The sequence below is a fragment of the Mobula hypostoma genome, chromosome 30 (assembly GCF_963921235.1).
Source record: "Mobula hypostoma chromosome 30, sMobHyp1.1, whole genome shotgun sequence".
Classification (NCBI taxonomy): Eukaryota; Metazoa; Chordata; class Chondrichthyes; order Myliobatiformes; family Myliobatidae; genus Mobula; species Mobula hypostoma.
In genome coordinates this window covers 3,483,196-3,507,403 of record NC_086126.1, presented here as the reverse complement: position 1 = coordinate 3,507,403, position 24,208 = coordinate 3,483,196, and the positions used below count along the sequence as shown (strand labels likewise).

General features: G+C 49.0%; 1 protein-coding gene across 3 annotated transcripts in view; it reads right to left on the bottom strand.

The window, feature by feature from the left end:
- The window catches only part of mark2b (MAP/microtubule affinity-regulating kinase 2b), a 167,930-nt gene that overhangs the window by 120,681 nt on the left and 23,041 nt on the right, over window positions 1-24,208 (bottom strand). The window contains exon 2 of one of the 3 annotated variants that reach the window (XM_063036473.1): window positions 4,218-4,442. The exons of 1 other annotated variant lie outside the window; for it this stretch is intronic. The gene's annotated coding sequence lies outside the window, so the exon portion shown is untranslated. Of the gene's footprint in view, window positions 1-4,217; window positions 4,443-14,064; window positions 14,249-24,208 lie in introns of those variants that run through there. One more of the 3 variants, XM_063036474.1, reaches the window with a different exon arrangement.

The window sequence follows — 24,208 nt, the reverse complement described above, 5'->3', positions numbered from 1 at the left end:
TCATTAAGGACCCCCATCACCCAGGACGTGCCCTCTTCTCATTGCTACCATCAGGGAGGAGGTACAGGAGCCTGAAGACACACACTCAGCGATTCAGGAACCGATTTTTTCTCTCCACCATCCGATTTCTGAATGGACATTACCTCACTACTTTCTAATTTCTATTTTTGCACTATTTAACATTATGCACACACATACTTAGTGTAATTCACATTTTTTTTCTATTATGTACTGTTGCCATAAAGACAACAAATGTGATGACAACAGACACTCAATGCTGGAGGACCTGAGCAGGTCAGGCAGCATCTATGGAAATGAATAGATAGTTGACATTTCGGGCCGAGACCCTGCATCGGGACTGAGACGGAAGGGGGAAAGATGCCAGAATAAAAAGCTAGGGGGATGGGAAGAGGGCTCGCTGGAAGGTGATGGGTGAAGCCAGGTGGGTGGGAAAGGTCAAGGGCTGGAGAGGAAGGAATCTGATAGGAGGGGAGAGTGAACCTTAAGAGAAAGGGAAGTGGGGGGTGGGGGTGGGGAAGACCCCGGGGGAAGTTATAGTCAGGTGAGAAGCAGAAAAAGGTCAGTGGGGAATTTTCACGACATTTGCCGATGATTTTAAACCTGTTCCTGATTCCGGTGTCTGTTTTGTCACGAGCCATTACTTTAGGTTTGTTAATTTAACGTCTGTCATGTGCTGTGCTGCGTCAGAGGGCGAACTGTTCATGGCATTCATACCTTGTGTCTGCCTGCCCTTGACAAACTAGAACAGGCAGAGTGCATCACACTACAATCAGGCCAGCACGCGGACCATGCCGAACAAAAACAACTGGAAAGTAGAGTACAGTAAATACCAGGTCTAAAATAAAAACAGATAATGCTGACAGCAATAAAAACGAGAGATGATGGAAATCCAGAGCAATACACACAGACAGACAGACAGACACAGACAGACACAGACAGACACAGACAGACACAGACAATGCTGGATGAACTCAGCAGGCCAGGCAGCATCTAGGCAACAGAGTAAAGAGTCGACATTTTGGGCCAAGACCTTTCATCGGGACTTTGAATTCCCGTTAGCATCAATTCCCTGAGCTTCCTAAGTACATCCACTGATGTTTAGTTATTTATTGGCATACAGTGCAGAATGGGCATTTCAAGCCACACCACCCAGCAATCCCTGATTTAACCCAAATCTAATCATGGGACAATTCACAATGAAGAATTTCCCTGCCAACCGACTGTGGGAGGAAACCCACACGGTCACCGGCCAGAACAAACAAACTCCTTACTGGCAGTAACGGGAATTGAACCCGGGTCGCTGGTACTGTAAAGCATTGTGCTGGCCACTAAGCTACCGCGCCGACCCAGATGTGCGAGCACTGGAGAGAGAGGGGCCCGAGGAGGCTCACCAGAATAATTCCAGGAATGAAACTGTTCATGTGAGGTGCATTTGATAACTCTGGGCCTGTACTCACTGGAGTTTAGAAAAACGCCTAGGGGGTGGAGTTTTTGAAGCCTGTGGAATATTAAAAACCCTAGATACAGTGGACTTGGTGAGGACATTTTCTATAGTAGAGCAGTCCAGGACCAGATGGCAAAGCCTCAGAACTCAAGGAGGTCCCTTTAGAACAGAGATGAGGAGGAATTTCATTAGCCAGAGGGTAGTGAATCTGTGTGGAGGCCAGGTGATTGGGTATACTTAAGGCAGAGATTGATAGGCTCTTGATTAGTCAGGGTGTCAAAGATTACAGGGAGAAGGCAGGAGATTGGGGTTGAAAGGGAAAATAAATCAGCCATGATGGAATGGCAGAGCCAAATGGCCTAATTCTGCTCCCATGTCTCATGGCTTTATGTTTCAGACGTCATGCCCCCCATCTAGGGTAGGAATTTCTGGAGACACTCCTATGTACCCCAGATTTAAATGATCACCCCCACTTGTAAGGGGAGAGATGGGAGGGGCAGGAAGTGCTGAGAAAGCAGGGAGCCTGAAGGAGGAGAATGGGCAAAAGTGGCAGATGGAACACAGGGAGGTACACAGCCAGGCACTTAGGGTCTTCATTCTCCCAAAGACAAGACAGCACAGGCCCTTTTGGCCCATCGAGTCTGCTCCGCTATTCCATCATGGCAGATTTACTAACCCTCTCGACCCCATCACCACCCTTACGGAAAGACGTACAAAACGTGCAAGGGAAATGCGTCGTTTTGCATCAAAGACCACAGTGCAAGGATCGCACTCGGGACGTCCCGCAAGGGCTACCAAGCTTCTGGAGCCAGTGCATCTCACCGACTCCGTCGGAACGTGGGAGTCACCGCAGCCCCCAGAGGAAGCCTACCTGGGCACAGGGAGAATACACAAACTGCCCACAGAAGGCATGGACATTTCAGGCCCAGGACTGGCTCAGGGAATACTCCAGGATCCGTGCCTGCTGAGCAATCCCAGCAAGCTCGGGGTTTTTTTAAATATATTGCCAGTCGGAAAGTTACAAGGTGATCCAGGTACAGTACTGTGAGTCACATATATAGAGCGAGGACACCTGAGGGTTTTGCGCAGGGCCGGAGCGGAGAGCGAGTCTGTAAATCTGGCAGGAGCAAAGGACCTCGGGAATGGCGAGGGTGGGGCGCTGGCGGGAGGAGTGTGGGACAGGTGGGGGGGGCAGACACTCCCAGCCCTGAAACACCAGGCAAGGTCATTTGATTCCAAGCAATTGCTTTATTGATCATTACAGACTGTCTCTCTGGTGGTTCCCACTCCCTCCCCTCTCCCCAACCATGATTCCCCTCTCCCTGCCCTCCTCCACAACTGAGACCCGTATCAGGATCAGGTTTAGCATCACTCACATACGACATGAACGTTGGGTTTTTTTTTTGAGGTAGCAGTGCAGTGCAATACACAAAATCACTATAGTACAGTGCAAAGCTCTCAGCACCCTAGATATGACTTTTGTACAGTACTGTATACAAACTGCAGGCAAACTTGGACAACATTGAGGATCTGATAGCATGATGCCACACTACAGACGAGATTACCAGGAGAACCAGGAACAGAAGCCCAAGGGACAACAGAAGCCAGAACAACAACAGATGCCTTGACACATTCGTAAATCTTAAATCAAGTAGCGTGGGCATCCAAACTAGAACACAGCCACCACTTCCTGTGCTCCTGACTGTTTGCGCCGTGCCGTGAGCTCGGAGGCCCAGAAGTAAACAGAACCGCTGCTCCTTCCCCGCAAAAGCCAGGATGACAAAAGCTGAGGCAGCTGCTTTGGCCAAACTGTGAACCTGTCAGTAATTCGGCCGAGGAGACAGGAGTCCGATCTGTCAAGTGGGACTACCAGGAAAGGTGGCCTTGATATTCAATTTGGCTAATAGAATGGTTTACTGTGCCGACCTGTTAACCTACTCCGAGGTCAATCTAACACTTCCCTCTGCATAACCCCCAATTTTTCTATTATCCAAGTGCCTAAGAGTCTCTTATGCCCCCTTGTATTAGCCATTTTCACCCTGGGAAAAAGTCTCTGGTTACCCACTATCTATGCCTCTTATCATCATGTACACCTATCAAGTCACCTCTCACCCTCCATCACTCCAAACAGCAAAGCCACCACCCTCTGTAAAAAAAACAACTACCTCTCACTCCCCTCCCCCCAATACTTTCCTCCAATCACCTTAAAATTGTAACGTTTACGCCCTGGGAAAATGTCTCTGGCTATCCACTTGATCTATTCCTCTTACCATCTACAAAGTAAAAAGGGTTAAATTATCAAAGTACATACGTGACACCTGAGATTCATTTTCTTGTGGGCATACTCAATAAATCTATAATAGAATCAATGAAAGACCACACTAACTTAGGCATTGAACCAGTGTGCAAACACAAAAACAAATAATTTATGATAAATAAGTAGAAGTAGAGTTCTTGAAAGTGACTCCATAGCTTGTGGGAACATTTCAGTGATGGGGCAAATGAAATTAACCCCCTTCGGTCACCTCTCGCTTCTCTCCAAGGAGAAAAGCCCAAGCTCGCTCTGCCTGTCCGAATCCAGGCAGCATCCTGGTAACTTTCCTCTGCACCCTCTCTAAAGCTTCCTGATCCTTCCTATCTTTACCAGTGAAATGCATCCTTTGCCCCGATGACCAACACAGAGGATGTGCTGGGGACGGCCCGCAATTGTCAACACACTTCTGGCACCTACGTCACACAACAACGCACTAACCTTAACCCGTACGTCTTGGCGATGTGCGAGGAAACCAGAGCACCAGGAGGAAACCCAGATGGTCACAGGGAGAAGGTTCTACTCAGACAGCGACAGGAATCAGACCCCAATCGCTGGCGCTGTAAACGTGACACTGCTGTGCCATCCAAGACGTCTACGCTGTTACAGCATATTCTGGACGAGGGGTGTACAGCACAATATCAACTTCAGCAACCAACCTTAGACCTAAACACAGACGGTAGATTAAATTTAAAATGCAGCTCTGGATAACAGAGCTGTGAATGGCAATTAATTGAAAAACCTGATAGGCGGATTAGCATTCATTTTGGGCATCTGGAGTGTGAGTGAATGTTGTATGTAATTCAAAGGAAGCATTGTAAATATAGAATTGTTCTTTGATCTTTACCAGATAAAATGGAATCTAATACTGGGTTGGACAGGACTGTTCCTCCAAAAGGGTCCCAATATGATGCCTGAAGTGGAAAATACAAAGGAGATGTGTGGGGCAAGATCTTTTTTTTAAGCGGAGTGGTGGATGCCTGATATACACTGCCAGGGGTGGTGCTGGAAGTAGATATGATTGAGACATGCAAGACGCTTTTAGGCACATGAATGTGCAGAGAACTGAGGGATAGGGACCCACAAGCAGACGGAATGGATTCGCTTAATTGGGAATTGTTAGGCTAATTGGTTTGGAGCTATGATGTTGTGCCCAGAACAGAGACTTGGATGGTGCAGGGCCAGGAATGGCTACTTCAAGTGCCAGGCTTTAGATATTTCAGAAAGGACAGGGAGGGGGCAAAAGAGGTGGGGACGTGGCACTGTTGATCAGAGATAGTGTCATGGCTGCAGAAAAGGAGGAAGTCATGGAGGAATTGTCTATGGAGTCTCTGTCGGTGGAAGTTAGGAATAGGACAGGGTCAATAACTCTACTGGGTGTTTTTTTTTATATACAGACCACACAATAGTAACAGGGACATCAAGGAGCAGAAAGGGAGACAGATTCTGGAAGGGTGTAATAATAAAAGGGTTGTTGTGGTGGGAGATTTTAATTTCCCAAATATTGATCGGCATCTCCCTAGAGTGAGAGGTGTGGAATTTGTTAGGTGTGTTCAGGAAGGTTTCTTGACACAATATGTAGATAAGCCTACAAGAGGAGAGGCTGTACTTGATCTGGTATTGGGAAATGAACCTGGTCAGGTGCCAGGTCTCTCAGTGGGAGAGCATTTTGGAGATAGTGATCACAATTCTATCTCCTTTACCATAGCATTGGAGAGGGATAGGAACAGACAAGTTAGGAAAGCATTCAATTAGACTAAGGGGTAATATGGGGCTATTAGGCAGGAACTTGGAGGCATAAATTGGAAACAGAAGTTCTCAGGGAAACATGGAAGAAATGTGGCAAATGTTCAGGGGGTATTTGCATGGGGTTCTGCATAGGTACATTCCAATGAGACAGGGAAAGGGTGGTAGGGTACAGGAACCGTGGTGTACAAAGGCTGTTGAAAATCTAGTCAAGAAAAGAAGAGCTTACGAAAGGTTCAAAAAGCTAGGTAATGATAGAGATCTAGAAGATTAAGGCTAGCAGGAAGGAGTTTTAAGAATAAAATTAGGAGAGCCAGAAGGAGCCATGAGAAGGCCTTGGCAGACAGGATTAAGGAAAACCCCAAGGTATTCTACGAGTATGTGAAGAGCAAGAGGATAACATGTGAGAGAATAAGACCAATCAAGTGTGACAGTGGAAAAGTGTGTATGGAACCAAAGGAGACAGAGGAGGTACTTAATGAATACTTCAGTATTCACTACGGAAAAGGATCTTGGTGATTGTAGGGATGACTTGCAGTGGACTGAAAAGCTTGAGCATGTGGATATTAAGGAAGAGGATGTGCTGGAGCTTTTGGAAAGCATCGAGTCGGATAAGTCACCAGGACCGGACAGGATGTACCCCAGGCGACTGTGGAAAGCGAGGGAGGAGATTTCTGAGCCTCTGGCATCAATCAATGAGGACAGGAGAGGTTCTGGAGGATTGGAGGATTACGGATGTTGTTCCCTTATTCAGGAAAGGGTGTAGGGATAGCCCAGGAAATTATAGACCAGTGAGTCTTACTTCAGTGGTTGGTAAGTTGATAGAGAAGTTCCTGAGGGGCAGGATTTATGAACATTTGGAGAGGTATAATATGATTAGGAATAGTCAGCATGGCTTTGTCAAAGGCAGGTCGTGCCTTATGAGCCTGATTGAATTTTTTGAGGACGTAACTAAACACATTGATGAAGGTAGAGCAGTAGATGTAGTGTACATGGATTTCAGCAAGGCATTTGATAAGGTACCCCATGCAAGGCTTATTGAGAAAGTCAGGAGGCATGGGATCCAAGGGGACATTGCTTTGTGGATCCAGAACTGGCTTGCCCACAGAAGGCAAAGAGTGGTTCTAGACAGATCGTATTTTGCAAGGAGGTTGGTGACCAGTGGTGTGCCTCAAGGATCTGTTCTGGGACCCTACCCTTCGTGATTTTTATAAATGACCTGGATGAGAAAGTGGAGGGATGGGTTAGTAAATTTGCTGATGACACAGAAGTTGGGGGTGTTGTGGATAGTGTGGAGGGCTGTCAGAGGTTACAGTGGGACATTGATAGGATGCAAAACTAGGCTGAGAAGTGGCAGATGGAGTTCAACCCAGGTAAGTGTGAGGTGGTTCATGTTGGTAGGTCAAATATGATGGCAGAATATAGCATTAATGGTAAGACTCTTGGGGTCCGAGTCCATAGGATACTCAAAGCAGCTGCGCAGGTTGACTCTGTGGTTAGGAAGGCATACAGTGTATTGGCCTTCATCAACCATGGGATTGAGTTTAAGAACCAAGAGGTAATGTTGCAGCTATATAGGACCCTGGTCAGACCCCACTTGGAGTACTGTGCTCAGTTCTGGTCGCCTCGCTACAGGAAGGATGTGGAAACCACAGAAAGGATGCAGAGGAGATTTACAAGGATGCTGCCTGTATTGGGGAGCATGCCTTATGAGAATAGCTTGAGTGAACTTGGCCTTTTCTCCTTGGAGTGACGGAGGATGAGAGGTGATCTGATAGAGGTGCGTAAGATGATGAGAGGCATTGATCGTGTGGATAATCAGAGGCTTTTTCCCAGGGCTGAAATGGCTAGCATGAGGGGACAGTTTTAAGGTGCTTGGAAATAGATACAGAGGAGATGTCAGGAGTATTTTTTTTAAAAACACAGAGAGTGGTGAGTGCATGGAATGGGCTGCCGGCAATGGTGGTGGAGGGGGAAACGATAGGGTCTTTTAAGAGACTCCTGGATAGGTACATGGAGCTTAGGAAAATAGAGGGCTACGGGTAAGCCTAGGTAGTTCTCAGGTAGGGACATGTTCGGCACAGCTTTGTGGGCCGAAGGGCCTGTATGGTGCTGTGGGTTTTCTATGTTCCTTTAACATTGTGGGCTGAAGGGCCTGTTTCTGTGCTGTACTTTTCTATGACAACGATATGTGGAATCAGGTCCTGTCAGGCTCTGGTTGAGAAGCCAGGCCTGCGTCCACAACACGGTCCAAGTGGAGGGTTTAGAAGGGCAAGCTCGGGGGCTTAGCGAGGAAAGTGCCTGGGCATCGCCTCCCAGCAGCTGAAGGTTCAGACACCAAATGGCGCAGCGATGGAAATCAGAAATGCCCGAGAGACCCGTTAGGGAATGCAGATGCCGCGGCAGGTTGTCGGGTTGTACAAGGCTACTGAGATCGAGGCACTTTTACCTCCGCACTAACGACAACTTCCAATGCTTATAGGTGGAGCAGAACTGTCTTAAAATGTCGGGTGCTACGACATACATCTAGTGACTAATATGCACAATTACCAAATCAAACAATGAACTCTCATCAGCCTGTCTAGCTATCAGCAGATTTTGTGACCTTCTGAAGAAGTGTGCAGAATTTTAGTTTGAATATTTCTTTAGCTGATGATGATGCAGATCAACAGCAAGGTCAATATTTCTCTCTCAGCCTGACTGGCTTTGAGAAAGTGGAACTCAGGAACCACCTCGAGCTGCGGTATTGAGTGTTCACACGGTGTGGGGTTTTAAAGGGGAATGTCCGGGAGTTCAAGTCCCTTTGATCGATGATGAAATGTTTCGCAGCGAAGAGAGATGCGGGAGTCTGAACGCTGGAAACAGTCAGCGGGTCTAGCAGCATCAATGGGAGGGGAAGAACTGTCAGCATTTTGTGCTAAAACCCTGCATCAACCAGGTCTCACGATGGTGAGCCTTCGAGGGGTAGCCCGCAGACAGCGGTACGTCCATCCCCTCGTTCTCCTTGGCGAGGGGGTGCAGGGGTTCCCAGCAGTCTGGGAGGGGCGCTGAAACAGCCTTCGTAAGCTTGTGTAGTACATTTCATCGATGAGTACATACTGCAGCTGGCAACTCAATCAATTTTTAAAGCAACACTCCGGGCAATCCTCACTGCACACGGAGCTGCCGCAAAAACACTGCCCAGCATTCCTTGTTGCAACACATAACAATGCAAAAATATTGAGTACTGTACTCTGAAGACAGACAAGTCCACTTGCACCTGTTGATTCCTCGAGCAGAAAGCAGATCCACGTTGGCATTCTGTGTTTACAGATAATAAAACAAGAGCAGAATTAGGCCATTCAGCCCATCGAGTCTGCTCCACCATTCCATCATGGCTGATTTGGGAATTGTCCCTCTAACCCCATTCTCCCGACTTCTCCCCATAACCGCTGATGCCCTGACTAATCGAGAACCTATCAATCTCCGCTTTAAGTTTAGCCAGTAACCTGGCCTCCACAGCCGTCTGTGGTAATGAAATCCACAGATTCATCACCCTATGGCTAAAGAAACCTCTGCTCTGTAGGGACATCCCTCTATTCTGAGGCTGTCCACTTTAGTAAGAGACTCCACCTCTATAGGAAATATCTTCTCCACATCCACTATCTATGCCTTTCAATTCTCGGTAGGTTTCAATGCGAGTCCTCCACCAACCAATTCTTCTACACTCCAGCAAGTACAGGCCCAGAGCCATCAAACACTCCTCATACGTTAACCCCTTGTGCTTGATAGTCTTAAAGGAATAGGCTCCATCTTCCCTGCCTGTCAAGACAAAATTTCACTAATTCCATCAAGAACTGGATGGTGTGGGGGGGGGGGGGGGCAAAGCTGCTCACAATAATCCTTAAAGATCTGACCAAATCCATTCTTTACAATAGAAGGACATCCCTTCAGAACACAGATGAGGAGGAATTTCTTTAGCCAGAGGTTGGTGAATCTGTGGAATTCATTGCCACAGGCAGCTGTGGAGGCCAAGTCATTGGGTGTATTTAAAGAGGAGGTTGATAGGTTCTTGATCAGCAAAAGCAGCAAAGAAAGCTGGCCATCCACTCAGTTGAATGAAAATGCTGAATCCCTTTTCTGCCCATTATACAGAGAGTACACACAGGCCCCAGCTCACTTTAAGAGATTCTTTCAAAGTGTCCCAGTTTTTGTCACACACATGCAGAAACAGGCCCTTCAGACCAACAGGTCCATACTGACCCAAGCCAGTCCTGTTTGGCATCGTTCGGCCCACATCGGGGGTTCCCAGCCTCCTTTACGTCATGGAGCAATACCATTAAGCAAGGGATGCAGGCTGGGAACCCCTGTTCTAAACTGTTCCTATCCACGTTCCAGTCTGAGTGCCTTTTGCTGTCGCTGCGTTTCACGTCTGGTCGGCACATTTTGCCGTTTCCTTACCATTTGACTGTTTTCTTCTAAACTGAGGCCGAGTTGCCAGCCGGCACGGATGGAAAGCGCGCGCGGGGCTGGCCGGACTCCAGCCCGGGGCCACTTGCCTCGGAGTCCGTTGCCGATACCACTACGCCGCCGGCTGGTACCGTGCCTTTTAGATGCCACTTGCTCTGGCAGCTCGTTCCACACACACACCACCCTCTGGGTGAGGCTGCCCTTTCGGTCCCGATGTAATCGCTCCCCTCTCACCTTAAACCTAGTTCTTGATTCCAGAAGACTGTATGACCTGTACACCTAATCTAAGATCACCCCCGAGTCTCTTACACACCATCCCAGCCTGCTCAAGATCTCCTTATCCTCAGAAATCTCCTCTGCACCCTTTCCAGCTAAACGGCATCTTCCCTACAACTCTATCTATACACGTGCACTCAGGGTGGAGATTACCCCAGCTGGCTGCATCACAGCCTGGTACGGAAACACCAACGCCCAGGAATGGTACAGCCCAGTCTATCGCAGGAAAAGCCCTCCTCACCATCGAGTACATCTACAAGGAGAGCTGTCAGAAGATTGCAGCAGCTATTGCAACGCTCCTACACTGTGCACCCACAAGATGCATCAGACACAGCAGAAATTACCACAGATAAGTTAATATAATATTACTCAAAGTGCGTGTCGAGCACAGCACAGATAAACAGTAAACAGCTTGCTGTTCTGGTTACAAGACCTCGGTGGTGGCAGGGTATTCATTAGTCTCACAGCCTAAGGCAGTCCGAGTCCTGATGCTCCTGTACCCCCTTACTGACGGTAGAGGGATTGTTTATATCCCACAGAGTGTGCGGTCACAAGCTCCGTCCTCCAGCGCATCACGAGGACAACCTGCCGGGTCTGTGCCAAGGCTGATCAGTAAACAGCTCGCTGTCCCCGTGACGGGACCTCGCTGGTGGCAGAGGGAGGAAGCTGTTACCCAGTGTGACAGTCCCAGTCCTGGTGCTCCCGTACCTCCTTCCTGACGGTAGTGGGTCAGAGAGATTGTGGTAGGGACCCTCAACAATGCTTCGGACCCTTTGTGTGCAACTCCCCCAGTAAATGTCACAAATCGGGGGAGGGAGACTTCTGGTGGTACAAGCAGGACAAGGGAAGGAGTGCTGAGTGAACCCCAAATCATTTGGCAGAACGTGTCTCATTTTATGAATTGATTTATAGGCAGACTTTTGCCGAGTGCTTGATTTGGTAAGATACAGATTTACAGATGACATGAAAGGCTGGTAGAGTTGTGGGTGGTATCGAAGCTTGTCTTAGGCTACAATGGGACTGTGACAGGATGCAGACCTGTACTGAGAAGTGGCAGATGGAGTTCAAACTGGAAAAGTCTGAAGTGATCCCATCATAGCTGATTGACTAACCCTCTCAAATCTATTCTCCTGCCTTCTCCCCATAACCTTTGACACCCTGATTAATCAGGAACCTATCAACCTCTGCTTTAAATATATCTAATGACTTCATTTCCACAGTTGTCTGTGGCAACGAATACCACAGATTCACCACCCTCTGGCTAAAGAAATTTTTTCCTCATCTGTTCCAAATGGATGTCTCTCTTCTCCAAGTCTGTTCCCTCTGGTCCTAGACTCCCCCACTATAGGAAACATCCTCTTCCCCATCCACTATTTGTGTCCTCTGGTCCTAGACTCCCCCACTATAGGAAACATCCTCTCCACATCCACTCTATCTGTGTCCTCTGGTCCTGGACTCCCCTACTATAGGAAACATCCTCTCCACATCCACTCTATCTGTGCCCTCTGGTCCTAGACTCCCCCACTATAGGAAACATCCTCTCCACATCCACTCTATCTGTGTCCTCTGGTCCTGGACTCCCCCACTATAGGAAACATCCTCTCCACATCCACTCTATATGTGCCCTCTGGTCCTAGACTCCCCCACTATAGGAAACATCCTCTCCAAGTCCTTTCAATATTCATTAGATTTCAATGAAATCTCCCCTCATTCTTCTGAACTCCAGCAAGTACAAGCCTAGAGCCATCAAACGTTAACCTTGTTACAAGACTCCTGACTGCTCCGCTAGTACTGACAATTAATCTATATCCTGATGACCTGGCACCTGATTCCCAACTGCACTGGGCTCTATTTTGCAGGTCGTAATTGTTTCAGTGTACCGTGGAGAGCATTCTGACTGGCTGCATGGACGGGCCGCAGCACAGGCTCAGGAAAAGCCGCAAGGAATTGCGGAACCAGCCAGCTCCATCACCGGAGCAATGCCCCCCACCACCGAGAATATCTTCAAACATCCATGCCTCATGAAAGCGGCATCCGCCCTGAAGGATCCTCACTGCCCAGGGCATGCCACCCAGGAGGAGAAACAGGACACGTACCCAGTGGAACAGGAAGAGCTTCTTCCCCACCTGCTGCCATCAGGTTTCTGAATGGTCCATCTGTCCCATGAACACTACCTGGCAGAGGGGAAAAACCTGTTCCTAAAACGTTGCGTGTCATCAGGCTCCTGTATCTGCTCCTTGATGGCAGCAAAGAGTAGAAGGTATGTCCTTGGAGATGGAGGTCCTTAATAATGGATGCCATCTTTTTGAAGGCGCTGGGGAGGCCTAGTGCCTATGATGGAGCCGGCCGATTTTACAATTGGAAAACAGGCTCTTCTTTCCTCTATGCTAATTGTCTACTAGCTCTGGCGAGTTAAGATCATAAGACCACAAGAGAATTGGACCATTCATCTTGTCGAGTCTGCTCCGCCCTTCCTTCATGGAAGATCTATTAACCCTCTCAGCCCCATTCTCCTGCCTTCTCCCTGTAACCTTTGACACCCTGACTAACCAAGAACCTGTCAACCTCCACTTTAAATATACCCAGTGACTTGGCCTCCACAGCTGTCTGTGACAACGAATTCACAGATTCACCGTCCTCTGGCTAAAGAAATCCCTCTTCATCTCTGCTCTAAATGGATGTCCTTATATGCTGAGGATGTGTCCCCTGGACAATGCCAGCTTCCCTCGAGCTACTCAGACCTCTCACTCTCTCCCCCATGACTCTGCGCCTTGCCGACATCCCCGGCACAGCGATGGCTTGCAGGACTGAGCAGCATGCTGCCGGGAGCTCAGTCCGAGATCAGACACAAGCCCCTGGAGGCACCAGCACAGGGGCAGATCACTGTCAGTACTCACAGGAGCAGCTGAACCTGAACTTGGAGAGGGTTAGTAGGGGGAGTGGGAGTGTAGGGGGAAAGGTGTAAAAATGCATGGCACGGTTAGAGTAACACTAACTGTGGGTTTCAGTTCCCGCCACTGTTTGTCCCTTCTCCCGTGGAACCCCGTGGGGTTCATCCCACAGTTCAAAGGCGTGCAGGTTAGGGTAAGTAAGCTGTGGCCACGTCCCTTGGCGCCACAGATGTGGCAACACCTGCGGGCTGACCCAGCACATCCTCAGCCTGCGCTGGTCGTTGACGCAAAAACAGCACATTCCACTGTATGTTTCGAGGTGTGCGCGGACAAATGAAGGCAAAATGAATCTTCTTCCTCCAAGAGGACCACAATTTTGTGGTAGGGTTTGGAAGCTCGCGTGCCTCAGTGACCCAGAGAGCTGTGCTGGCTGGAGTCAGGGCTTTACGCTTTGGGTCTTGGTCGGGTCACCCATGCCAAGCAGGTCAAAGGGAAGAGGTCAGACTAAGAGTGGCCCACCAGTCCTCCAGGTTCAGGGATAACAACCCTGACTTGTCAAACAAAATTGTTACGGAAATAGCAATGAAGAATCCTTCTACATCTGAGTGCAACGGTATTCCTGAGTCTCCACCCGGGACTTGTGTGACTGACAATAGTGAAAACCGAGAGGAAGCTACTGGCACGATGTGGGAGCCCTGAACACTGCCAGAGATGGAGGATGTTCACCAGTACCCCAAACGCCAGCGGTGTAACGGGCAGGAAGTTTAATATATGTTAATGCAGGAGTCTGACACAGGCAGTTTTTGTAAGAAGAATCATATCGGTTGCCTACACTGAAGTCCACCTGTCACCAGGGACAACACACACGCATGCACATATGCACACACACACCCACACACACAGATTCCCAAGCTCGGCAACCTTACCTACATTCGGGAAACCGGCAGGCAGGAGGAGACGGACAGGGTCCGGGACGGATTAGCAACCTGTAGCGTCCAAATCCACAGGCTCTGTCTCGCTCTGTTCCAGCAGCTTAAGTCATGCTGCTAGGAGGACCCCTCTACAGGCAGCTGGTTATCCAAATGTGGCAGAACGCCGCGCGATTCAGGTGTTCCAACTGCACTGGCTCACTGCACAATGTTAATTGCAATCTGGATAAAGCTGGCGAGCAGGCACCAAAACCCGGAACGGATTGCAGGAGCGACAGGAGGGATTCGCGTCTCCTCAGCTCCCCAACACACCCTGCTGTGCATCATTGATTGTCGGCTTTGAAACTCCTCAATCCCACCCTCCTCTAGTGCACAATAGCTGCTAATATTGGATCTCAGTTCACTGTCGGAAGATTATAAACGGATGTGCAGGGGGTCCTGAGGTGTTTATATTCAGATTTACTTGTCATGAGAGTTAGTAACAGACATAATATACAATAGTAATCCAGATCCTATTTCTATATTAGTAACGGGGCACCGCGGTGGCTTTGCGGCAGTTTGCGCAATGCTATTACAGCTTGGAGCGGAGATCGGAGATCAGTCCCGAAGGAGCTGGTACATCGCGCATGAGTTTCTTCCCACAGTCCAAAGATGCACCAAGTAGTAGGTCAACTGTAAATTGTCCTGCGATTAGGTGGGGGTTGGCTGGACAGTAGATAGTGGCTAGCACAACACTCTACGTTACAGACGACCCGGGTTCAATTCCCGTCACTGCCCTGTGAGGAGTTTGTACGTTCTCCCCGTGACCGCGAGGGTTTCCTCCGGGTGCTCCGGTTTCCTCCCACAGTCTGAAGACGTACTGGTTAATTGGTTATTGTAAATAGTCATGTGAGTACTAGGGTTAAATTGGGGACTGCTGGATGGCATGAGTTGAAGGGTTAATTCAGCGCTATTTCTCAATAAATGGTGGGGGAGGTGTTGCTGGGTGGTTCCACACAGTAAGTTATTTTTTAAAGCACCAACATAGCACGTCCAGCTGAGACGCAAAACAAGCCCAACGCACGCTGACAGAAAAAGGCAGCCAACCCCAGGAGAGGCCACTTCCGGACCTCCAACCTTCCTTGACCCTGGACTGCAGATAAGGGACCTGATATCTGGAACTCACATCAGGAGGATAGTTCCCTCTACCTCCCCCTACAGTCATAAATCTGGAATTCTTCCACCCCTTCCCGGTCAACGACCCCGTGCCCACCTTGACCATTTTGGAATCCAGCTACATATGGATCAAGAGACACACAGAGGGGGACAGAGGGACAGAGGGACAGAGGGACAGAGGGACAGCATAAAACACAGGAGCAGATTTAGGCCATTCAGCCCATTGAGTCTCTTCAGCGATTAATTATTCCTCTCAACACCATTCCCCTGCCTTCTCTACATAACCTTACTGACCAAGGGCCACTTTAACATGTACTCTGCAGTCTTGGTGGAACGTAGCCTGGGGTGGTGGTGGTACAGGCAGATACATCAGGGACATTTAAGAGACTTTTAGGTAGCTACACGATAATGGAGGGCTCTGTGGGAGGGAAGGGTCAGATTGACCTTGGAGTAGATTACAAGGTCGGCTCAACATGGTGGGCCAGAGAGCCCGTAGCATTTAATGAGTTCAGGAGAAACATCTCCAATTTGTGCAAACAAAGTCTACAGCAGAGCCGTGTTTAAGGGAACTTGGAAAGCTGCCCGAGAGAGGAAGGACCAGAGGTAGAGAAACACTGGTGTGACAGGCTCAAGAGGAAGAACAGATGGAGCCACGCGCTTCTTTGCGGTCCGCTCTCTGCAGTTTCTCGTAGACAGTACTGCAGCTCGGCAAGGCCTGGCAGCAGGGCAGGCAGTCCTAGGCTCATCCACTGTTGGAAACATCTCTCCATGTGCACTTTATCTGGGCTTTACAGTATCCCAGCAGGCCTCAATGAGATCCCTCTCCCCACCATCACCACGCCGTCCCCTCGTCGTTCACAATGCTCCTGTGTAAGGAGAAACCCACAGAACAGGAACACACAAAGCCTTGCTGATTAAAGTCACCTCAGCAACTGCAGGCCGGGGGTGGTGAGAGGCTCTTTTCCCAACCTTCAGGAGGTCTTGGGGCCATGAATGAAATAAGGAAAATCGGCCAGTAACCCTGCTCTTCTGCAACCCACCCAGGGCAGGACAGAACAGCACTTACTCAACCCCCTTTTGAAACCTACTACTGAACCAACTTCCACCAAACTTTTCAGCGCGCATAGCCCAATCAGCTGTGTCTCTTTGCTCGTCTATTTTCTGCTTATAAATCACTTTGGCTGGATGTCAGTTATCTATGTATAGCGTTTCCACAAATTCTACTGTATTTCTTTGTCCTGCAATAAAATGTCAAGGTACTATATGGTGACCTAGGAGCCTCATTAGGCCATTCAGCCCATCAAGTCTGCTCTACCTTTCCATCACGGCTGATTTATTAGCAATCACCTTGTCCCTGTCACCTGCACACCCCGACCAATCAAGAACCTATGAATCTCTGCCTTAAATATACCAATGCCTCCTGAACTGTCCAGCAATGAATTCCACAGATTCACCACTTTCTGGCTAAAGAAATTCCTCCTCGTCTATTCTAAATAGACAACCCTCTATTCTGAGGCTGTACCCTCTGGTCCTGGACTCGCCCCACAATTGGAAACGTCCTCTCCACGTCTACTATCTAGGCCTTTCAGTATCTGATATATTGACATACATGGGCTCTGATAATGCACTGATCTGTGAACTTTTATTCAAATAATTGTTTGCTTTTGGTGATGTCATACAGGGAAGAGGAAGAAACAGGAATCCCGCACAGCTCTGCTTCTTTCACCGGGCAGAGATCTTAGTCCAAACTGAAAACCTACACCCTCGATGGCATGGGAGAGGGCAAACAAGACGCCCAGTGCTCTCCTCAGCAGAGCTGGAAGTCAGTCCGGAACAGCAAACGAGAGTGCCGTCAGCTAGACAAACGTGCAGGAATACTGGGTTCCGAGCTCAAACCCTGCTCAGGGCATGGGCACAAAGACCATTAGACGGAGCAGATTACAGCCATTCAGCCCATTGGGTCTGCTCTGTCATTCCATCATGGCTGATTTATTTTCCCTCATTCTCCTGCCTTCCCCCCGCCCCACAACCTTTGACTCCCTGACTAAACAAGAACCCATCAACCTCCGCTTTAAATATACCCAATGACTTGGCCTCCACAGCCGTCTGTGGCAATGAATTGAAGAAATTCCTCCTCATCTGTCCTGAAGAAACATCCTTCTATTCTGAAGCTCTGCCCCCTAGTCCTGAACTCCCCCCCCACTATAGGAAACACCCTCTCCACATCCATTCTGTCGAGACCTCTCAATATCCGAGAGGTCTCAATGAAATTCACCCATCCCCCTCATTCTTCTAAACTCCAGTGAGTACAGGCCCAGAGCCGGCAAATGCTCCTTGTACATTAAAGCTTTCACTCGTGAACCTTCTCTGGACACTCTGCAATGCTATCAAATCTTCACTTAGATAGGGGGCTCAATATGACGTTACACAGCCCTTCTCTATTGCTTAGAAGTTCCCCGGGTCATAATTATAACTTTTTAAAACTTTTATTTAGAGGTACAGTGCGGAACAGGCCTTTCGAGCCACACCACTCAACAGCCCACTGATTTAGCCCGAGCCTAAATCACAGGACAATTTACAATGACTTACTAACCAGCCCGTCTTTGGACTCTGGGAGGAAACCAGAGCACCCGGAGGAAGCCCTTGCACTTACAGAAAAGAACTTACCAACTTGCTCACGAAGGACGCTCGAGCTGAACTTCCAGCTCCAACGCCCCGCGTTGTAACAGCGTCGTGCTGACCGCGACGCCCCATTTGAGTCACAGCCTGGAATGGGACGACTACTACTCTAGTCTGTAAAACAACCCAGGGTCCTATTGAACACATAGATCTCACAGGAGGCAGGAAGGGGAGTGGGGGAACGGAGTGGGGGGCAGGAGCTGAGCTCCGCTCGGCACCGGGGCCACCGGTACCGGAGAGCGATCCCCTCAGAGCCGCTGCTGAAGGAAGCTCTGGCATCAGAACTCGGTGGGCCAAGATCTCGGGAGCAAGGGGGAGGGAATGCCATGGAAACGGGGCCACCAATGAGAGGGAAAAGACATCCAATCCTGGTGAGAACTGACTGGGAGGCGGAGAGCTCTCACCTACAAATGCGAGGCAGGACGTGGGCTGCAGCAACTGTTAATTACAAGAGCTGCTTTTGTGAAAAGACTGCAAAAGAAACAAGACTGTTTACCGGAATAAAGATTAATGCAAGAACCCCCCTCCCCCTCTGCCTCAGACCAGGCCTGCAATTCCCACCAGGACAAATCTTATCCCCGAGCGGAGTGACACTGACCTTTTAAAATCAATCTAACCCTTCCTTCCCTCCCACATAACCTCCATTTTTATATCATCCATGTGCATATCTGGAGTCTCTTAAATGCCCCTGTGGCCTCTACCACCACCCTGGCAGTGTGTTCCACACACCCACTGTTTAAAAACTTCTGACATTTCCCCCCTACACTTCCCTCCAATCACCTTTAAATTACGTCCCTTCGTGTTAGCCAGTTCCACCTGGGGAAAAGTCTCTGGCTGTCCACTCAGTCTGTGCCTCTCATCTTGTAGACCTGTCAAGTCACCTCTCATCCTCCTTCACTCCAAAGAGAAAAGCCCAAGTTCACTCAACCTCTCCTCATAATACACGCTCTCTAATCCAGGCAGCATCCTGGTAAATCTCCTCTGCACCCTCTCTAAAGCTTCCACATCCTTCCTATAATGGGACCAGAACTGAACGCAATACAGTGTGGTCTAACCAGGATTTTATAGAGCTGTAACATTACCTCACGGCTCTTGAACTCAATCCCCCGACTAATGAAGGTCAACGCACCAAACGCCTTCATAACCACCCCATCAACTTGCGTGGTAACTTTGAGGAATCTAGGCAACATCCTGGTAAATCTACTCTGCACTCTGTCTAAAGAACAAATTGGATTTATATAGATTTGACGATGCAGTGAATGTAGAGAAAGATGTTTACCAATTCCACTTACTGTGAACAGTACAACACAGGAACAGGCCCTTTGGCCCATCTACAACAGAACAGTACAGCACAGGAATACACCCTTCGACCCAGTGTTGCACCAGACCAACCAAATTACTAATCAAAACGCTAACACCATGTCCATACTCTTCCACTTCCCTCACATCCACGTGCCTATCCAATCGTCTCTTAAAAGCCTCTAATGTATTTGCCTCCAGCACCACACCAGACACCCACCACTCTCTGAGTAAAAAACTCACCCCTCACATCCCCTTTGAACCTACCCCCTCTCACCTTCAATGCATGCCCCCTGGTATTAGACATTTCAACCCTGGGGAAGCAGATACTCCCCGTCCACTCTATCTATGCCCCTCATAATCTTACAAACCTCGATCAGATCTTCCCTCTTGGGCAGATGGGGCTCATCAGCCGTGGCTGGCAGCTCATCTAGAAGGCAAACTCCGATCTCAAACCTCCGCTGCCTTGCCACTATCCCCACTCATGGGGTTCAGGAGTAAACCCCCGAGGGAAAAATCTGGAGCTGGAGTCCCTAAGGCAGTCCTACATTGAGTTCAATGCTGACTGGCGACTCCTGCAATGCTGCTAATAACAAACTGTACGATTTCTGCCGTTCCTTTGCGTTCCTCGGCTGCAAAGAGGGGAGGGGTAGTCTGGTTACCCTGTATCTCACACTGCGCCGACTTCTGTATTGATTTTGACAACGTCCATGGTTGACCCCGAACAACGCAGGGCCTCACCAGGTCTCCCCTCAGCCTCCGCCACTCCAGAGAAAACAGCCCAAGTTTGTCCAGCCTCTCAGTGGAGCACAGGCCTTCTAAACCAGGCAGCGTCCCGGTGAACCTCTCCTGCACCCTTCCTGCAATGGGGTGACCAGAACTGTGTGCAAAACTCCAGACACAGCCTAAAGCTGCAACACACTGCCTCAACTCACACAGGCAAATGTGCCATATGCCTTGGCATTTCTGAAATAAAGTGACCGACCTCCCAAACAAGCCAACATTTCTGACCGGCACATTGCAGGGCACGGCCATTCGGGTCAGGGAATGCACTTGAGGCTGCCGACCTCAGAGGGTTTGTAGGGGTGGACCGCAGATTCACAAGTATTTATCACATTATATGTCAAAACAGAGTGAGATGTGCCAATGCTCTTACAACCAGCACACCCAAGGGTGTCACCACACGTTCCAGTGCCAACACAGCACGTCCAGCCCAACAACAAATCTCCTTCCCACCCTCCCACACCAGCAGGCCTCCCTCTAACCCCAGGACAAGCGGCCTCCAAATTTCCTGCCCCGGATTCTCAGGCTTTAGCTGTTCACGTTCAGGTCCGGCCACCACTGGACACCATGTAGCTGGGCCCTGCGTAGATGCTAATCAGATATTTCACAGGAACATTGCTTAAGGAAATTGGTTTCTGTCTCTGGGCCCATACTCACCTACTGAATAGGTTGGATGTGGAGAGGATATTTCCTAGGGTGGGGGAGTCTAGGACCAGAGGACACAGATAGAGTGGATGTGGAGAGGATGTTTCCTATAGTGGGGGAGTCCAGGACTAGAGGGCACAAATAGAGTGGATGTGGAGAGGATGTTTCCTATAGTGGGGGAGTCTAGGACCAGAGGACACAGATAGAGTGGATGTGGAGAGGATGTTTCCTATAGTGGGGGAGTCTAGGACCAGAGGACACAGATAGAGTGGATGTGGAGAGGATGTTTCCTATAGTGGGGGAGTCCAGGACTAGAGGGCACAAATAGAGTGGATGTGGAGAGGATGTTTCCTATAGTGGGGAAGTCTAGGTCCAGAGGACACAGAGTGGATGTGGAGAGGATGTTTCCTATAGTGGGGGAGTCTAGGACCAGAGGGCACAGCCTCAGATTAGAGGGATATCCATTCAGTACAGAGATGAGGAAGAATTTCTTTAGTCAGAGGGTAGTGAATCTGTGGAATTCACTGCCACAATCACTGGGAGGCCAAATCATTGTGTGTATTTAAAGCAGAGGTTGATAGGTTCTTGATTAGTCAGGGTGCCAAAGGCTACAGGGAGCAGGCAGGAGAATGGGGCTGACAGGGATAATAAATCACCCATGATGGGTGGCGAAGCAAAATCAATGGGACAAGTGGCCTAATTCTGCTCCTAAGTGTCAGAGAGGAGTGATGAAGATGGAGTTCCCGTCTCCCGCGTATCCCCCCGCCCGCACCTTGAATTTAATCCAAATTCTGCTATGTCTCATGGTTAGATTCACACAGCACTGGGGAAGGCCAGAGGGGCCGAGTGGCCCTCATGGAAATACGAGCAGACTTTACCCAGTGCGAGGGAAGGTGCTGAGCTGAGTAGACAGATGCAGAGAAATGGGTGCATTTTCTGTATGTGATAATGAATCTTTTAAAAACTAAAGCACATTTTTACGGTGGAGAAAGATTCTGAAAGTAAGACAGGGACTGAAAGTTTGCACCGTGGATGGAGTCGTGTTTTGCAAACAGGGAAGGAAAAGGGAATGGGGTGGGGTGGGGAGAAAGACTGAATGGGAGAGAGAGAGTGAGAGAATGCAGCCATTTCTGGAGAAGGGAGCTGGCGGTTTACAGAGCTCTGATACAGCGTACCGGAGCAGCACCGCCCAAGACCAGTCAGTTGCCTGCAGTCCAAAGGTTGTACGCTCAAGTTCCAATCCAGGTAACTGATCATAAAACAAACAGCTTCGGGTAAAAGGATTCAAGATTATATAAAGTCACTTACAGTACTCAATTGTAAAGGAGAAATAATTGCTGGCCACACAAAAAAACAATGTTGATGAACACAATAAATATAAACACATAAGATAGCTCATACACAGAGTGACTGGAATGTCCATAGAGTGACGCTGGGCACAGGCGTGTCTGCACACAAGCTGACTGACAGGAAACGAGTAGTGGAGGTGAAGGTAAGGAAGATGGAGGCATCAATCAGCCTTACTGCTTGGGGAAAGGAACTCGAAGCAGTGCAGCTTGATGGATACTATTAAATATTTCCGTTTCAGCCTGCCACAGCTGAGAATCACAACTGCACCCACGGTCTGTGCAGTTAATAAAGAGGTTTTAATGCAATTGAACAAACTATCACTGCTTTATATAATTGATGTAGGAACAGATTCCACCCCCCTCCATCCAATTCCTAAATGGACATTGAACCCATGAACACTTTTATCATTTCTGTTTTAATTTCACTATTTAATACACACACTTACTAGAATTGATTTACTTATTTATTTTTCTTCTACATTATCATGAATTGCATCGTACTACGTTAACAAGTTTCACGACTTCTGCCGGTGATATTAAATCTGCTTCGAACTGCGTGTGTTGTTTGGGTTTTCAGCATCTGCAGATCTTCTCGTTTGTGATTTAAATCACCTTTTTTGGGGCGTGGATGCTACAGAGCCTCCTCCCTGACATGAGGCAGGACAAAAAGTCCATGAGCAGGGTGGGTGGGATCCTTCAAGTTACTGGCCCTTAATGATGGGTAGGTTGATGCTGGTGTTGGGCAGCTTTGGGTCCAAGTTCAAACGCCAGCAACATGGACGTGGTCAGATGTCGGGCTGGCGGACCAACTAGGATAAGGGCAGGACCCCTCCCCCCCCCAACACCCCCCCAGGTCAGTGAGGCATTGGACCACTGGCTGGCTCCAGATTTGGGTTCTGTGCGGACAGGAGGCACAAGTGATGCTGACCAATAGGTATACGAATCAGGGAGACTGGAGCTCGAGGCCTAGTGTTCGGGCTTCTGCCATTGGCGAGACCAGCGTTCCGAAGCCTGGAGTTTGGGTCCTCGCACGTCATCATGGCTCCATAGGGATGATCGAGGCCCTACAGCCAGAGGCTCGAGCCTGCAGGTCTCTGCGAGTCCGCTGGGAGAGTCAAAGGCCCGACATCTGCAAACAGACGAGCCCACCAGGGGGCTCGAAGTTGGCCTGTTCTGAGGTTAAAGGGCTGTGTATGCGTTAGGGAGCAAAGTGGGGGGGGGGAGAAAGAGAGTGTTTGTTTTGATGTTGTTGCTGGAATGTGTAGCAATACTTGCAGGCCGCCCCCAGCGCACCCCTAGGTTACGTTGGCTGTTAACGCCAGTGGCGCATTACACGGTCGGTTTCGATGCACGTGATAAATAAATCTGAAATGTGTAAAAACAGAGGCGGTACTGAGGGAGTGTCAGAGACACCAGCTTTTCCACCAGGGTCAAAGTCAAAGTAAGCTCATAATCAAAGTACATACGTGTTACCGTCTATTACCGCGATTCATTTACAGGCAAATAAAGAAATAATAGAATTTATGAACAACTATATACAAAGACTGACAATATGCAGAAAACAAATTGTCCAAACAATAATAATACTGAGTAAGTGAGTTGTAACGAATCCTTGAAAGTGAGTCTGTAGGTCACTGAACACACACAAAATGCTGCAGGAAATCAGCAGGCCAGGCAGCATCTGTGGTCGATGTTTCGGTCCGACCCTTTATCAGGATCGATGAGGGGGTCTCGGCCCGGAACGTCGACTGTGTACTCTTTTCCATAAAAAGCTGCCTGGCCTGCTGGGTCCCTCCGGCATTTTGCGCGTGCTGCTCGGATTTCCAGCATCTGCAAGATTTTCTGTAGATCACAGGATCAGTTCAGAGTTGTGGCGAGTGAAGTTATCCCCTCTGGTCCAGGAGCCAGATGGTAACTGTTCCTGAACCTGGCGGTGTGCGTAGCTTCTTCCTGATGGCAGCTGCAAGAAGACAGCATGGCCTGGACTGGAGTGAGGGGAGGGTGGGGTGGTCTTTAATGATGGATGCAGCGCCACACGTAGATGTGCTCAATGGTGGGGAGGGCTTTGCCTGTATCCACCCCTTTCTGTAGACCTTTCCACTCTGGGCATTGGTGTTTCCCTATCAGGCCATTATACTACCAGTTAGGATACATACCCAAACAACAGGAATTCTGCAGATGCTGGAAATTCAAGCAACATACATCAAAGTTGCTGGTGAACGCAGCAGGCC